The sequence below is a fragment of the Saimiri boliviensis genome, chromosome 1, assembly GCF_048565385.1.
Source record: "Saimiri boliviensis isolate mSaiBol1 chromosome 1, mSaiBol1.pri, whole genome shotgun sequence".
Taxonomy (NCBI): domain Eukaryota; kingdom Metazoa; phylum Chordata; class Mammalia; order Primates; family Cebidae; genus Saimiri; species Saimiri boliviensis.
In genome coordinates this window covers 260,308,978-260,327,189 of record NC_133449.1, presented here as the reverse complement: position 1 = coordinate 260,327,189, position 18,212 = coordinate 260,308,978, and positions in this window count along the sequence as shown.

The following is an 18,212-nucleotide window of genomic DNA, read 5'->3' as shown; positions in this document are numbered from 1 at the left end:
AATTTTAAAGTTTTGCCAAAGGCAGATGCTTATAGGGTGGTGACTTGAAAACACAAGATGAGTGAGATGGTAGCGTGGCTATGTGGAGAGGTATGGAGTTGTCCACAGAATACTCATTTCATTGGACTATATCAACCTCATTGTGTGACTCGGTCTAGTTGATTGTTTTCTCTAAGCCACCTTCTTACTAATAAAGAAAGGATAATCACACCTTTTTCACAGGACTACTGTGAAAAAAAATCTTACATAATTTATGTGATTTGTGCTTGGAATATTGCATAGTGTTAAAAAAATACAATAAACACATCTTATGAAGCCAATAAAATTTGGACGATCTGATCTATTTTTGTCTACAACAGCTGAAACCTATTTTACTTAGCTTTTAAATTTTTTATTAAAGATATCATTGTTTCATGTGGTTAGACATCTCAACCTTACACCTGGTTCAGAAAGTGCTGCAGAGGGCCAATGGCTGAGAGAAAAGTGCTGTTACCCTGCCAGTCATCTTGTTCCTCAATATAGTCCTTCCCCTACCTAAGGAGTTTTTCCAGCCAGAAATTCTCCAGCAGTTCATCCCCTCACTTGACCTTTTCTGGCTTTACTGGGTGGACACTGGGTAGGCAGAGCTGTTTCGTTTTGTTTTTTTCCTTGCTTAAAAGGGTTCAGTATTATTTCTCTTGGGCATGCATGATGCCCTCAGTCAAGTCTGATTAGCAAGTTACATTAAGAGCTTATTTAGTAATTGGAAATGATCTGTCTGCCTTTTATGAAAGAAAGCTGCTATGAGAAACTTGCTCATACCTGGTCAGATTCCTTTCTCATTTATATCCTTTTTTGCTTTTATATTTTCACTTCTTTTAAAAATTAAGAGGATAGAAGTAAACAACAAAATCCTACAGTATGTCAAAATAGGAAGTAGGAAAAGATTGAAATGGAAAATGAAAGAAGGGATAGACATCCTTTTATCACACTGAGATGCCTGAATTCACTTCCCGGGAATGTAGGCTGAGCAAGTGACCCAGGTTGTTTGAAGCTGGGAACCCACCACATCTAACAGATTCCAGGGCTTCCACCATTTCCGTTCCTCCATGGCACCTAGTTGAAAGCTTATGGTCTTTCTCTATCTTATGGTGACAACAATGGAATTGAATTTGATTCTGGGAACAGGAATTTATGAAGGAGTTTGATAAACTGGAGCACACACACCAAGGAGGTAGGCCAGGATGGTGTAGGGTCAGCAAACCATGCCAATGAAAAGTAGTGAAAGCACCTGTGTGTGTTTGGTTTGGAGAAGAAGTAACTGGCAGTATGATATGTAAGTGTGCCTCATGAAACAAACAAATGTAAATTTCTAATTCTTTCCCTATGAGAGACAGAATCAGGTATAAATAACAATAGCAAATTCTTACTAACATTTTTTTTTAACAAATAATGCAGTCATGCTGCCCAGTGAGGGAATTAGTGGGTTAATCATCAGTATAATTATTCAGAAAGAAGAAATCATCTCAATGTTTTTAATTATTTCATCATCTTTGATAGCTGATTATCTATCAGATGGGTTTTTTTAAACAGGCTTTTGTATTTGGTGAGAAGACAAAGAAAATAATATCAATTGTTTAGAATCTCCACACTTCAATGATTTAAATGGGAATGCTTATTCATGAGTCTCTTTTGAGACCTGTTTTATTTTGTACCTCTCTATCAGGTGGCTGTACATAATCTGGCATCTCCCTGCCTGGAACTTTCCTATGGGTGACTCCACCAAGGAGCATAAAGGATATCAGTTTTATTTATTCCTTTGAGTTTTTGTAAACTCTGGATTGAAACACCTATTTTTTTTTTTAATTCATAAAATAAGTGGTAATTTTAAGCTTTCATCTGGCTTTGGGACCTCCTTATAAATTTTAGCTAAGAAATCCCAGATCATGAAATCGCATTTTCCCTGTTACCTTTTGATATAGTGGGAAAACAATAAATACTTCCCTAAGTTGTTATTTTCCCTTCAAGATTCCCTTGCCATCCTCAACCAAGGCAGTTGTGGGATGGAGCCAGGGGACTAAGGTAAAGAGATTATCCTAGTCAAAGAGCTTTCACAATGTGCTCCCAGGCATCACATGTTCAGTTCCATGATGCACTGAGTCCTGGGCAAGGAAGGAATTCTCATCATTCTTATACCTGCTACCTGACATTCTTGAGCCTCTTACCCTGCTATGGTTTTCTTTAATCAGCACTTCCATGATTTACCTATTATGCTTATTGTTCATTGTCTCTCCCAACTAGAATGTAAATCTCATGAGGGCAGCATCTTTGTAGATGTGTTGTGTAAATTGTATTCCCTGATCATGCCAAGTTTTTAGAACAAAGTCTGTCATAGTGTAGGCTTACCAACACTTGCTGTATGAATGAAAGAACATGGTGAATGGGAATTCAGTGTTAGTTAAAAAAAATTCATTAAAGAGATAATGTTTTATTAGAATCTTATTAACTTTACCAATAAATATTGTATTAATCAGGGATGTATATATATATGTGTGTGTGTGTGTGTGTGTGTGTGTGTGTGTGTGTAATATACATGAGATATATATACAGAGATTTATTTTGAGAAATTTGGTCACATAACTGTGGAAACTGAAAAGTCCAAAGTCCAAAATCTACAAGTAGATTGGTTGCAGATTTAGGGAATAGTTGATATGCAGTTTGAGTCTAAAGACTGCCTGCCGGCAGAATTTTCTCTTCTTTGGGAGAGGTCAGTCTTTTTCTCTTAATGCCTTCAGCTGATTGATTGAGGCCCACCCACATTATGTAGGGCAATCTGTTTTACTCGAAGTCTATTGACTGAAATATTAATCTCATCTTAAAAATACCTTCACAAAAACATCTAAAATAATATTTGACCAAATATCTAGGTACTGTGACCCAGCAAAGTTGACACAAAAAATTAGCCATATCAACATATTGACTTTGCTAGACCATGGTACCCAGATATTTGGTCAAATATTCTTCTACTAAACTTAGAATTGATCACAAATATTTGATATCACAATTTGATTATCACAAATATCAATCTGAAACTTTCTTGTACAGCTGGAATGATCTCAGATAGCAACCCCTTCCTTCTATAGGCAAAAAATGGAGGCATTGTGACATTAGCAATTAATTTACCCAAATTCACAGACAGCTCACACAGGACCCCAAGGCTCCTGATTAACAATCCTATGTTTTTTAACTACAAATGCTATAAAATGAATTAGCTATAAAATGCTACTTTAAGTGTTTTGACCCTTTTGTTTTGTTTTGATAAAAAGCTTTGGCACTTTATAGTACAACAGAATGAGCAAAGCAATGCTCTAACCTCAGATAACTGTAGATTTAGGGAGCTTATACTGTGATGTTTTATGGTTTGCAGAGATGGCAATCTGACCTAGTTATCTGCACTTGAATAGACATAATCTGAATTATTTTCTAATTGTTTTTATTGTCTTCATAATGCAGTTTGTATTTTTTGCTAAGCCTTACTGGGGATGTATAAAAGAGTGGTGTAGAGTGGGCCATAATAAGGTAAACAGGATTGGTTAAGATAAGTTGGCCAATATCTGATTAAAGACTTCAAGGAAGTATAGGAGTTAGCAAATGAATGTTTGGGGAAGAGTGTTTAAATCAGAGAGAAGAGCCAGTACAAAGTCTCCAAGTTAGGAGACTGCCTGGCCTGCTTAGGAAACAATAGGGAGGCCAGTGTGCCAGGAGCAGAAGGGTGACCCAGTGATGGGGAAATTCATGGGAGATGAGGTGGGAGCAAAGGTACATAGCTCATGTAGAGTCTCGTGGGCCATTTTAAATTTTATTGTGATTTAAATGGGGAACAATTGGAGGGTTTTCAGCCAAGGAATGGCATGAGATTAGTTTTAAAAGGAATAACTATGGGAACTGAATTTACACTTTGGGTTGTTGTTGGTGTTGGTTGGGCGTTAGGGGAGGGGTTTGTTGAAGCAAGGAGACCAGCTGAGTTGAGAGACTACTGCAGCAATCTAACTGAGAAATTCTGTTGGTTAAGACCAGGTGTCTGGACCTCTCCAAGAAGTGGACAGAGTTCTGAATATGGAATGTGGTGGGCAGAGAAGTAAGGATGATTTCAAAGGTTTGTGGCCTGAGTAACTGGCACAAAGTAGTTGCCATCTACTGAGACAGAAATGTCACCCACTGTGATTGGAGTAGTTTTAGGGAGAAAGAACCAGAGTTCAAATGTGGACATGTCAAGTTTCAGAGGTCTGTTAGACATTCAAATGGAGATAGCCAGTTATTAGTGTGGAGCTCTGTCCAGAGCTCTGGGTTTGAGATATAAATCAAGGACATATAAATTTTCATTCAATTTGATTATTTATTGGACAATCTGCAAACTCTATAAATTCTAGGTACTAACCTAGACATTGCAGGTATAGATATTAAGAATATATAGTTTCTCCCTCAGAAATTTCATGATTAGTAGGAAAGTAGACATATCAACAAAAAGTGCAATATTTAATACCAGAAGATATAAAGGCCTATAAAGGTGCTGATAAAGGGAGAATTAACTTATAAATCCCACCCTGGGGAATAGTCAGGAAGAGCTTCAGAGAGAAAGTAAACAATTGATTGGAACTTTAAGGTTAAGAAGGATTTCTCTGGGTGGACACAGTAGGATCTTCCAAGCGGAATGGAAACCATGATAAATGCAGTTTCACTCTTCAGAAAGTAAATGTGCTCTGGGATACCTTAACTTATAACAAATTAATCGACTCAATACCTGCTACATTTTCCCAAACAATTAGGAATATGTAAAGAGCCACATACGCCGGGCGCAGTGGCTCACACCTGTAATCCCAGCACTTTGGGAGGCTGAGGTGGGTGGATCACGAGGTCAAGAGATAGAGACCATCCTGGTCAACGTGGTGAAACCCTGTCTCTAATAAAAACACAAAAAATTAGCTGGGCATAGTGGTGCGTGCCTGTAGTCCCAGCTACTCAGGAGGCTGAGGCAGGAGAATTGCCTGAACCCAGGAGGTGGAGGTTGTGGTGAGCCGAGATCGCGCCATTGCACTCCAGCCTGGGTAACAACAACGAAACTTTGTCTCGGAAAAAAAAAAAAAAAAAAAAAAAATGAGCCACATACTACTATAGACCTATACCTGGTCATATATGAGATTGAGGGACCTTTATTCATGGGGCTTAAGAATAAAGGCTGACCTTCATGTCAGTTGTGGGTTTATATCTAGTTCCATAATATTAACCAAGGTGTCTTTTCCTATGTTTTCTGTGCATGACGATGTTTTAAAAGTCAAAGGCAGAGTAGCAGGCAGAGCAGTCTAGTTTCATGGCACACAGAGTGGAGGCTATACCTGAACCCAAATTAAAAAAAAAAAAAAAAAAAAGATGTCAGTTCTTTTTTTTTTTTTTTTTAAGTATGGCCCAGAGCTCATCTCAGAGTATAAACAATAGAACTTTGAATATCTTTTCTGAGTCCATCTGGCACTTCCTAAACTAGATGAAGGTTCTCTAGCTCAGGGAAGGACAAAGGATGAGAAGGCACAGAGAGGATAAAAACAGAGAGGTTGGTAGTGCCAGGCTCTGAAGAAGGTCCAACTTGGAAGGTCATTTCAGACAGAAGTGGAGTCAGCATTTGAGGCCTGCCTGGGCTTTACTCCTGCCAGGACTGCCCTGTCAGCCAGCTTGGCATGTAGGAGTTTTTCTTGACTGTGCCTTAATCTTTTACTTTCCCAAGTTTCTCTATGTGGATAACTCCCCTTTTAAAAAGCTCCAGACACAGCCAAGCATCACTACTGCTTCAGCAAAGTATGAAACCCCAGAAATCAATGTGTTAGGGCAGAGTCTTGGGGGAAAAAAAGCCTCCTTATTCTTAAATGGGATAGAACAAGACCACTTCAAGATTAATAACCATCTCATCCCATGATAAAACATGACCCTTCCAGAATCTTTTCTTCTTTGTTCATTCTAGGTGTCTGTTTGGAACAGCTGGGGTTTTTGAGCCACAGCTGAGCTTCTGAAAGCATTCTAAGGAACAGTTTTTCACTTATTTGATTCCTTTGAAAACAGGGGTGTCTCATGTGATATCTGCTATCCCAGAGTCTTTGGTCCTCTGTTCCTTCCCAAGTCTTGGCTCCCGTGTACTGCTTCAGTGCCCTATAGATATGTTATTCTAAAGAAACTTGGTTCCTTTAAATTGTTGTTTAAACATTTCTCTCTGGGTATAAACTTGGCTTTGTGTCTGGGAGCTCTGTTAAAAAAAAGAAAAAAGAAAAAAGAAAAGAAAAAAGAAAAGCTTTAGTAAACCAAAGCTGTTAGAAGCATATAGGTAAATGACATTACAATTGACAGTAAATTGTGGAAAGATCGCATGACTAGCTACTCTTTCAGATCTGAGACAATCCTGAGCTGGACTTTTGCACTCTCTGTTCAGAAAAGCATGTAGTGACTTGGGGTTTGATGCTGTACAAAAATGACATGCTTATGCGCAACTTTAACTTTCTGCAGCACTTTTACAACTTCTTGTCTTGCTTTATTTTCCCAAGAGTGGGATGAAGTAGGTAGGGCTTGCATTTGACAGAAGCACTATGTCCAGGCTGCGGCAGAGTTAAAATCCTTTCCCTGGCTCAGGAACTTCAGGCTGGGGTCTGTGTCTGCTCTTCCTTCATCCCTGTCCTCTGGCAGACACCTCTCTGCTAACATGCTGAGTGTCCTTGGTAAATTACTTAATCTGTCTTCTAACCTCCGCAATAAAGCCCGTCGTAGTTTTAACTATCTTTTCACTGTGCCCCAGAGAGAGGAAGCTTGGAACTTGATTGCTGATGGAGAGGCAATATTTGGATGGCCAAACACGCTTTCCAAGCTATCATGCTGATCTGCCTCCCATTCCTGGAGATACTAACCTTTTTAAGTGTTAGTATCTAAGTGTTTCTTTGAGTCTATGGACTGCGCTTAACGCTCCTGTAGGTCCTGCCTTCATTCGGGAATCGGGGCAGGCGGAGAGGAAGGAAGTGTATTGCAACTACCAATATTTTCCTCTAGGAGGAGCCGCGCAGCCCAGATGAGAGTGACACGCACCAACTCCAGCTCCTCTCCGGGAAGACTTCATCCCAGCTCCTTGGAATGCTTGGCCCCGGCAGCACTCGCCCTTTCCGCAGTGGTTCGCGAACTGGCCTCCCCGAACGTCCGCTTCCCCTCGCTTCTGCAGCCTGGATCTGGGGGGCGGCGGGCCAGGCCCGGCGTGACCCCTGGTGAACGGTGGCCGCCTTTTTCCACCCCTGCACTCCCATCCTCCCTTCCCGTTTCACCCCGCCCCCTCTCTCCTCCCCAAGCCTGACAGCCCGCAAGCTGCCAAGCAGGGCGCAGCCATGGGAAGAGGAGGAGGTCTAGGGAGCGGCGGCGGCGGCGGCGGCAGCAGCAGCGGCGGCTGCTACGGTGGCGGCGGCGGCGGCGGCTGCTGCTGAGCCCGGGCGGCGGCGGGGACCCGGGGCAGGGGCCACGCGGGCCGGAGGCCCCGGCACCATCGGCCCCAGCGGCCCCAGCGCAGACGCGAACCCGCGCTCTCTCTCCAGAGGCAAAGCTCGGAGGTACTGGAGTGGGGCTGCGGGAGTCGGGCTTTTATTTTCCTCCTGTTGTGTCAGAGGCCCTGAGAGTGAACCCTGAGACTCTAGCTGTTTATGAAAATGGGAGACTCTGTCTGATATATTTACACGGATAATTTTTTATTCCGGATGACTTCGGGGTTGACTGTGCTCCCCTCCTCTTTGCGAAGAAGCTGTTTTCTGTTGGTGGGTTGTGGTAACCCAATCGTGTGTTTGTGTGTGGAAGTTGGTGGAGGCGGCAGGGAGTTGAGGGCGACAGACAAACCATCCCACTCTGGCGCCTGCTCCGGCCCGCGAGTAGGGTGCTCGGAGGGGTTTCCTCCGGAGACAGTTTTGTTAAAGTCATAAAAGTTTTGCGAGCGTGTTTCTGTTTGCCATCATCAGCCTGGCTGAGGCAGGAACTGCCGAGGCTGCTGCTGCTGCGCGGGGAAGGATCCCGGGCAGCGCGACTGGAGAGACTCGGGAGGTCGGGCTGTGAGCGTGGACACAGCGCCCAGAGCGCGCCGCCTTTTGCGCGTTTATGCGGGCTGCAGCCGCGCATTGGCAAGGTTGGAGCTGGGGTCAGTAGAGTCACGGCCACCAGTCCGCATGAATTGAGGTAAGTGGAAATTGTGGCGAGCCGACCTCCTCCAGCCTCTGACACACTCGTGGTTGTAAAATCAACCAGGTTCAAAGTTTTGACAGAACTGCCAGAGGCTGCGGGTCAGTGGGGTGGCCGCGTGTCTAGAGAGAGGGCGCTGGCGGCGCAGAGGGCGCAGGGCAGCGTCACTCACTTGCGAGTGCTTGGGGAAGTCTATTTGGGGTGAGCGCTTTATATATAGCCCGGGGAAATACCTGCTGGGACCAAGCTGCGGGGGTTCGCGGTCTGGTGCGGACTGTGTGTCTTGAATGAGTGTACGTGTTCGCTGTGTGTGCGCTCGCGAGTGTGCGCCCGGGGAGGCGTGTTGGCGCTTGAGCCAGTAGGGTGTGCAGGGTGGAAGAGGCCACAGAGGTGCCGCCTGCCTGTTTGTGCCGCCAGTAGACCTTGGAAGGGACGGAGAAAGGTAACGGGAGGCCAAAGGGTTGGGAAGTCAGAGTAGTTTCTGCATAGGATTAAGTACTAAGTGCTTTAAAATAACTAAATGGATTGGGCGGAGGGCTGGAAGTGAGGGTTTGGAAAGTTCTCAGGAGAACTGCCTGGGAGAGTTTTCGGGAGTGGGGGGGGGAGGTAGGGGGAGGGTTGGAGGGGAGGGTGTCTAAGAGATGTGCAATATGTGTGAGTAGAGAACTTCGGAGACAGAGACAGGCTGGAGCTATGAGTCTGATATTTTTTTCAGGGTGCTGCTGTCCACAGTCCAGGGACTGGCTAGTTTCAGAGGTATTCAGGCCCCCAGGTGTGTGTGCCTGGAGGAGACACTCGGTTTTTCTTGCAGACATGGGATATTGTGGCAGCCCAGGCTCTGTTTCCTGAGCAATTGGTGTTCCAGGCTAGGTTCCACCTGCATCACCCTGGAAGTCCCTTTTTCTGGTGATAAATGTTGAAACATTTCCAGAAATTAAAATGCTGGATAGAAACAAAACTGCTGCAGCAGACAGTATTATTGGTTCCATTTACTCAGTGATTGGGAGCTCTTTTTTCTTTTGAGAAAAGCAAAGCTCATTGTTCCCAGACTAGATTTCAAAGGGTCTCCAGTTATTTACAGTTTCCCTTCAGAGGGCCTTTGGATGGAGCTGGAAGGATGTGTTTTGGCTTAGAGACCTTTGAAAGGTATCATGTGTAGCTTAAAGGGTCGTCTCATCTCTCATTATCTTCTTCCACCCTTATAAACTTTATTTTGCATTAATTTAAGGAAAGTTGGTGAGTCAACATTTAGCTTTATTTTTATTGGAGTAAATATATCACAGTGAAATTATAGTTATGGTCTCCTGAAGGCCATGGAAAGCCAACACTTACTTAACGGGCAAAGGTATAAAATGAAAGTCTATAGATGCAATGACAAAGTGATGACAAGAGTACATTCTTTTTTCAAACTGAGTATAACTGTGTTCACAAATATTTGTTCTAGCCAGGGTTTGGGCCTGTTTTCTATTATTAGTTTTTAAAAAGCAGACTTCACATGATAAACCACTTAAAATGGATACTAGAAGCTTCCTCTATGCTATCTCTGGCGCCTGCTTAAACAGATGTTTACAGTGCTTGGTAACCTATGGGATTGTCATGTTGAGTATCTTGTTAGCTCAGGACATAATGTTTATAGCATCATATAATAAATGGAACCACCGTTGTGGCCTGCTTCTTCCAAGTGCATGAAGCAAATCTTGCAGCGTGGAAACCAATCTTGCAGTTGGTTCAACTTGGCTAGCCTTTTTTGGCTACTAGTAAGCATTGTTAATGTAAAGATAAATGTGAGTGATGCGGTGAGAAAGTGGGACAGTAAACTGTTTAGCTTTAGTAAAAAAAAAAGCATGGGTTATGTTTTTTAAATCTGCTAACCTGAAAATCATACTTCTTAGGTCATACCATTGGTAAATTGTACAACTATGGGAACCCGGTTTGCTTTTAAAGAACAATTTTTTAAAAAACACCAATAATGAAAATAACATATTTCTTAATGTGTTTACATGTGTCCATATAAGCCAATACTTTTTCTTCTTTAAAAAAAAACCCTATAATTTCTGTAGTAATGATTTAAATATTATGAGCATTCAAATCACCTAATCACCTTTTTAATCTTCAATTGATATGAATCGAAGTTTGGTAAGACTGGAGTCATCCCTCAGCCAATTGCATAAACAAGACAGTACAGAATGTCTTTCTGGCAAGTTGTTTTTTTCAACCTGGAACAGATAATGTAAATAATATGTCCCATAAAATAATTACTTAGGATGGTAATCTCTTTAGAGGTAATTATCTGGCACATGAACCTCCATCTGTGAAAATGGGCTAGTCCATCTCTTCTTGGAAATAATCAGCTGGAAATCTCCCATTTTCATTAGCCAGTCCATTCTAGGAGAGATTCATTTGTAGAAAGTTCTGCCTTATACTGAATCAACACTTTCTTCCATCCACTTGCCTATCCTTCAGGAGCTGACCACAGTGAATCTAATCTCTCTTCCCTTTTTTTTACCATACTTGAAAACAAACATTGTGCTCCTTGCTGAATCCTCTTTTGCATACTCTTGCAGCAGTTTCTCACCCACTGTAGGGTTCCACCCTCCTCTGCCTTGACCCATATGCCCTTGATTCTACATTCTCATTGTATTAGTCTGGTCTCATGCTGCTAATAAAGACATACGAGAGACTGTGTAATTTGTAAAGAAAAAGAGGTTTAATGGCCTCACAGTTCCACATGGCAGAGGAGGCCTCACAATCATGGTGGAAAGTGAAGGAGGAGCAAAGGCATGTCTTAAAGTGGCAGCAAGCAAGAAAGCGTGTGCAGGGGAACTGTCCTTTATAGAACCATCAGATCTCCTGAGACTTAATCACTATCATGAGAACAATATGGGAAAAACTCACCCCCCTGATTCAATTAACTCCTACTGGGTCTCTCCCACCACATGTGGGGATTATGGGAGCTACAATTGAAGATGCCATTTGGGTGGAGACAGAGCCAAACCATATCATTTCCCCACTAGCCCCTCCCAAATCTCATGTCCTCACATTTCAAAACCACTCATGCATTCCCAACAGTCTCCCAAAGTCTTAACTCATTTCAGCACTAACTCAAAAGTCCACAGTCCAAAGTCTCACCTGAGACAAGGCAAGTCTCTTCTGCCTATGAGCCTGTAAAATCAAAAGCAAGTTAGTTACTTTCTAGATACAATGGAGGTACAGGCATTATGCAAATATGCCCATTCCTAATGGGAGAAATTGGCCAAAACAAAGGGGATATAGGTGCAAGTCTGAAGTCCATTAGAACAGTCATTAAACCTTAAAGTTCCAGAATGATCTTTGACTTCATGTCTCACATCCAGTTCACACTGATGCAAAAGGTGGGCTCCCATGACCTTGTGCAGCTCCACCCTGTGGCTTTGCAGGGTACGGCCCCCCTCCTGGCTGTTTATATGGCTGGCGTTAACTGTGGCTTTTCCAGGCACATGGTTCTAGCTGTCAGTGGATCTACCATTCTGTGGGCTGGGGGATGGTGGTCCTCTTCTCACAGCTCAACTAGGCAGTGACCCAGTGGGGACTCTGCGTGGCAGATCCAACCCCACATTTCTTTTCCACACTGCCCCAGTGGGTGTTCTTTATGAGGGCTCTGCCCCTGCAGCACACCTCTGCCTGGACATCCAGGCATTTCCATACATCCTCTGAATCTAGGTGGACATTCTCACACCTTAATTCTTGTCTTCTGTGCACCAACAGGACCAACATCACATGGAAGCTGCCAAGACTTGGGTGTTGCACCTTCTGAAGCCACAGCCTGAGCTATATGTTGGCCCCTTTTAGACAGACATGGCTGGAGGGGCTGGGACACAGGGGACCAAGCCTCTAGACTGCACGTAGCAGGCCCAGGAAACCATTTATCCCTCCTAGCCCTTCGGGCCTGTGATAGGAGGGGCTTTCATGAAGACCTCTGACATGTTCTGGAGACATTTTCCCCATTCTCTTGGTGACTAACATTTGGCTTCTCATTACTTATGCAAATTTCTGCAGCAGTCTTGAATTTCTCTCCAGAAAATGAGTTTTCTTCTTTTTTATGGCATCACGAGGCTGCAAATTTTCCAAACTTTTATGCTCTTTTCACCTCTTGAATGCTTTGCTGCTTAGAAATTTCTTCTGCCACATACCCTAAATCATCTCTCAAGTTTAAAGTTCCACAGATCTGTAGGGCAGGGGCAAAATGCCACCAGTCTCTTTGATAAAGCATAACAGTCACCTTTGCTCCGGTATCCAACAAGTTCCTTATCTCCATCTGAGACCACATTGCCTGGACTTTATCATCCATATCACTATCAGCATTTTGGTCAAAGCCATTTAGCAAGTCTCTAGGAAGTTCCAAACTTTCCCACATGTTCCTGTTTCCTAGCCCTGCAAGTCTCTAGAAAGTTCTAAACTTTCCCACATTTTTCTATCTTCTTTTGAATACTCCAAAGTGTTCAAACCTCTGACTGTTTCCCAGTTCTAAAGTTGCTTCCACATTTTGGGGTATCTTTAAAGCAGCACCCAACTCTACCATTACCAATTCACTGTATTAGTCCATTCTCATGCTGCTAATAAAGACATACCCAGGACTGGGTAATTTATAAAGAAAATTAGGTTTACTGGACTCACAGTTTTACATGGCTGGGGAGGCCTCCCAGTCATGGTAGGAGGTGAAGGAGGAATAAAGACACTCTTACATGGCAGCAGACAAGAAAGCATGTGCAAAGGAACTACCTTTTATAAAACCATCAGATCTCATGAGACTTAATCACTATCACAAGAACAGCATGGGAAAAACTCACCCTCATGATTCAATTACCTCCCATCGGGTTCCTCCCATGACACGTAGGGATTACGGTAGCTACAATTCAAGATGAGATTTGGGTGGGGATACGGCCAAACCATGTTACTGACCATCCCTCTAATGTGTGTTTTCTAAACCAAAGATTTGGAATTCATGGTTCTGGACATTCTATATCTATTTAGACTGTTTAATATTAATAAAATTCTTTAGCCATTTTATTACACTGTTGACTAATTTCATACCTATAAACAAGATAACAACTTGTTCTTTCCGGATTATTAATTATCCATAGTCAAAGCATTTTGATAATATCTTCTAAACAGTTTGTCATGCCTGAATATACTATAAATTTATGGAAAGTATAATACAGTGCAGGTAAATAAAATTCTATATGCAGTGCAAATAGTGCCTTAATTTCTCCCTATCAAGGAATATCAACCCAAAAATACTGGAAGTAGAATGTTCCAAAGATAAACAAGTTGAAGCTACATCTTGTAGAGAGGTAGGGACTATGATATATTTTTTTTATAGGCCTCATTTTGTCTGTTTCCACGAGCATGAGTCAGTACTAGCCATCAAGCATTTATTAAAGGCTTGTTCTGCTGAAGTTCCAGAGAATATGCCATCTGGCCCTAAATGAAGTGAAAATACATCAAATAGAAATACTTCCTTGGGCAACTGGGATTTAAGATGTACATGCAGGACATGACTAAGTCAACCATCTACTATTTTCTCAGGAGGTGTGGCTGCCAATGCCACAGGGAAGTCTAATGTGTTCACATTTCGTAAGCAGGTGTATTGAGGCCCCATATCCTGTGATGTGTCTGGACAAAGGCCCTGTTATTCCTAGCTTACCAAGTCTTAGCTGCCTTGGAGGAAGACAGCAAATCTGGTTTATCCAGAGGAGAGGACTGAACTGTGCATTGGGCGCCTATCTGGTATAGTTGATTTCTCTTTATGTGTCTGTCTTGGGCTTCCAACTAAATTGTGAATTCCCTTTGCACCCAGCTGACACTCTGCCATAGCAGTGTCTTCCTGCACATACACACACACACACACACACACACACACACACGTGCACGCAAATATTTATGGTGGATAGTGAAGACAATGTCACTTTTTCAGCAAATCTGAATGTGAAACACATGACTACTTTTTTTTTTTTTTTTTTTTTTTGAGACGGAGTTTCGCTCTTGTTACCCAGGCTGGAGTGCAATGGCGCGATCTTGGCTCAGCGCAACCTCCGCCTCCTGGGTTCAGGCAATTCTCCTGCCTCAGCCTCCTGAGTAGCTGGGATTACAGGTACGCGCCACCATGCCCAGCTAATTTTTTGTATTTTTAGTAGAGACGGGGTTTCACCATGTTGACCTGGATGGTCTCGATCTCTTGACCGCGTGATCCACCTGCCTCGGCCTCCCAAAGTGCTGGGATTACAGGATTGAGCCACCGCGCCCGGCACATGACGACTTTTCTTGCTTTAGTGAGGTGGGAGGATGGGAGAGACAAAACCAATCTGTGACATAAACTGACCTCTGAGCCTACCAAAAGCCCTTTGAGACACCTTTGGTCAAGACAAGGGGATAATGACAGTCTTGTGCACCTAGATAAAATTGTCCATGCTATTCCCTTGTGTGTGTGTGTGTGTGTGTGTGTGTGTGTGTGTGTGTGTGTAATTGCTCACTTTATCCTCAGCATTATGGTCTCAATTCATATACATTTGTTTTTGTTTTATTATGATATAAAGGGAAGAAATAATCAATGATTCAGTTCCTTTTTTTAAATTTAAAAAATTTATTTCACTATTCCCTACCTTCTGGTCCTCACCGCCCTCCCCACCCCCTACAACAATTATTACAGCAGACCCATTGGTAAGTACTTGGACATGCAATTTTCAAACTAAAGGTTTACTTTGATGTAAGAAACGTCTAAGTTAGGGTGATATAATATGAAATAATAGCAAATTAGATGTCAAGAAACCTAAGTCCTCCCCAAACTCTGCCTTTAATGGGCTTCGTATTTTTTGCAAACTGTTTAACCTTCCTGGGCTTCATATTTCCTATTGTTAAAAATAAACAAGCAAAAAGGAGGAGTAAACAAAATTACCCCTTAGAATCCTCTTCAGGGCTATGGTTTGAATCCATTTAATTATCAAATTTCTGTCTTCTTTAAATGTAAGCATCAAGAAAGTGTTTGCCTATTTTATTCTCTCATCATTAACTTTGTAATCAATTAAATAAAATTGATAAAAAATTTTATCACAACCTGCTTTCATTGTAAAACAATGCAACTCATCACCATCTGATGCAGAAAGTCTTTCTGAAATAGCGTTTTTTTCTTTTGTTTTTGTTTTTATTTGTGCTAAAGAAAATTTGGTAATGAGTACCAGACTCTTAAAAGAAGGATGGAAAAGTCATTGTTGTTTAGTCTCAACTTCTTTCTTCAGTGCTTCTTCCTACATTTTAATATAGGCAAATAATGCCTTAGGTCAAACACTAATTTTACTTAGTAATAATTCATAAGAAGGTAGTGATTTTGTCAGAAATTGCTGGGCTCCATGCTTTTAATTAGCATCTGAACTTAATTTCAAATACTCTATTTCAAAAATCAGCAGATAATTTCTTCTACAGAGTCCTTAAAACCTCCAGATGTTTTTACTGCTTTGATTAGAGCTTCTTTTTTTGTTGATGAGACTTCAGCCAGTTTTCTTTAGACTAATATTATATTCCCAATGAATTATATTACTTAGGTTGTGAGTTTGTTTAAAGATAAATCTATCTGCAGCTGGCTGACTTCTAAGTAAAAAGTGTATCCTAGGGAAGAAGTACACTTCACAGGGATTCAGTACAGGTCTAGAGAATTTCCTGATAGAGGATTGGAACACATCAAGAATTTGCAAATTGAAAAGGGACTTTTAAGTACTTATCCATGGTGGACAACCTGTGTCCTAGTGAAAAAGCATAGTTCACAGTGATTCAGCACGGGTGTAGAGAATTCCCTGATAGCGAACTGGAACACATCAAGATTTTGCAAATTGAACAGGTACTTTTATGTACTTATCCATGGTTGACAACCTACTGTGCTAGACATTTGCTGTAGTAACTCCTTGATTTTTTTCCTCAGTTGTTTATAAAATGAAACATTTGAAGTAGCCTATTGAAACTCTTAAAAGAGGCATCTCCTTTTTTAGAATACAGTATATTAAAGATATGATAAAGTCCTTGGTCCAAAGAAATCCTTATTCTTTTTTTGCTTTTAAAAATGTACTTTGTTGTGTTAATCATTATATCTATCTTTTAAAATTTGAGTTGCCATATCAACAAAAGTAGAATGTGATCGTTACAAAATAGAGTCACATAGTTCTTTCCCCATGCTTACTGAAACAAAAGATGTGTAATTGATGCTATAAATGCTCATCTTGAATTTGATGACGGCTGGTGAGAAACCTTAGTCATTCAATTTTGATTGCCATTGCTCAGAAAGGCAACCTTTCTTCTTTGTCAGTATGATGGCACATAATCCTAATTCATCCTATCCGCTGCTTTTCTGCACACTTTCAAGCCATATGATTGTTATCTTAGAAAGCCTCAAGTTGGCCAAGCTAGTAAAGATTAGTCTGACAAAGCATATGTGAATGATAGATTGTGAAAAGAACCCTAAAGATAGAGCCTCTTCAGTGGGTTTTTCCCTAGGGGTAGAAGAAGATACCAGAATCCCTGGGTAAGATGATCATAGATAAAGGAAAGGCATCATTTTTATACCCAGCAAATCAGAAAAATTAAGGAAAGAGGGCCAGGCGCAGTGGCTCATGCCTGTCATCCCAGCACTTCGGGAGGCTGAGGCAGGTGGATCACGAGGTCAAGGGATCAAGACCATCCTGGTCAACATGGTGAAACCCCGTCTCTACTAAAAATACAGAAAATTAGCTGGGCATGGTGGTGCGTGCCTGTAGTCCCAGCTACTCGGGATGCTGAGGCAGGAGAATTGCCTGAACCCAGGAGGCGGAGGTTGCAGTGAGCTGAGATCGCGCCATTGTACTCCAGCCTGGGTAACAAGGGCGAAGCTCTGTCTCAAAAAAAAAAAAAAAAAAAAAAAATTAAGGAAAGAGAAGCAAGAATGAAGAAGAATGACTACTTTTATAGTACATTCTTTGAGTGTAACACCTTATTTCCCTTAGAGACATTGGTCAGTAAATATTTTGTAGGTGGCCTTAATATGTAGTAAAACAGAGAATTATGGAAGCATTGTCAAGAAGTATGTGTATAATTTGAGGGCAAAGAGATGTGGATGGGATCAGGTTCATAATGCAAATTTGCCATTATTCTCCTTAGATTAATGATGGCACCCAAACTTCATGACCTGATTTCCAAAGTATATGCTATTCACAGCCTTGGAAACATACAGAATTTTTTAGTACTGGATCAAGATGGATATATGTTTCACATTTTATCTAGGACTCAGTAGGACTTGGGAGACATATCCACTTTGCCAGATCTTAGTATATGTATGGAGCATGACATTTTAATTATCTTTTCTTTTGTCCTATAACGTTTAGTGTTCTATTTTTCTCAGTGAATATAGGGAGAGAATTATTTATATAATCTGAAAAGTACTTTGAAAATTACTTGGGAAAAGATGTTGAATAAATAAGTTTTGTTTTTAAATTAGCCTACAGGATGTAAGTCTGGCCAGGCTAGTGGTATTTTTGGTATCATTATGAAAAATCAAAAGCAGAACATGTATTTATCAATCTATTAGTGTGTTCCCAGGAATGTGCTAGACACTAGGGAATACAAAAGTAGTAGAAAACATGACTCTTGACTTTAGGACCAAGCATTCAAGCTAGAAGGCAACACTATTAATGTTCATTCCTGGTGTGATTATAGAACAGTTGATGACTGTACAACTTAATAAAAAGTTCATTGCAGACTATAAATGCTATATTTATTTAGAGAGAAGGGAAACCTGTTTGGACTGAAGGATTTGAGGAGAGACCTTCATGTGCAACATGGCTCCTAAGCCAGGACTAAGATTCAATCTTTTTTTTTTTTTCTTTTTTTTTTTGATTGGTAGAAGAGTTGGAGAGGTCTCATGCAAGGGGTTAGGAACTGAGGACAAGGAGGCACATCTTGAGCTCATATTGGTTACCAGTAAGAGTGTGCAGACA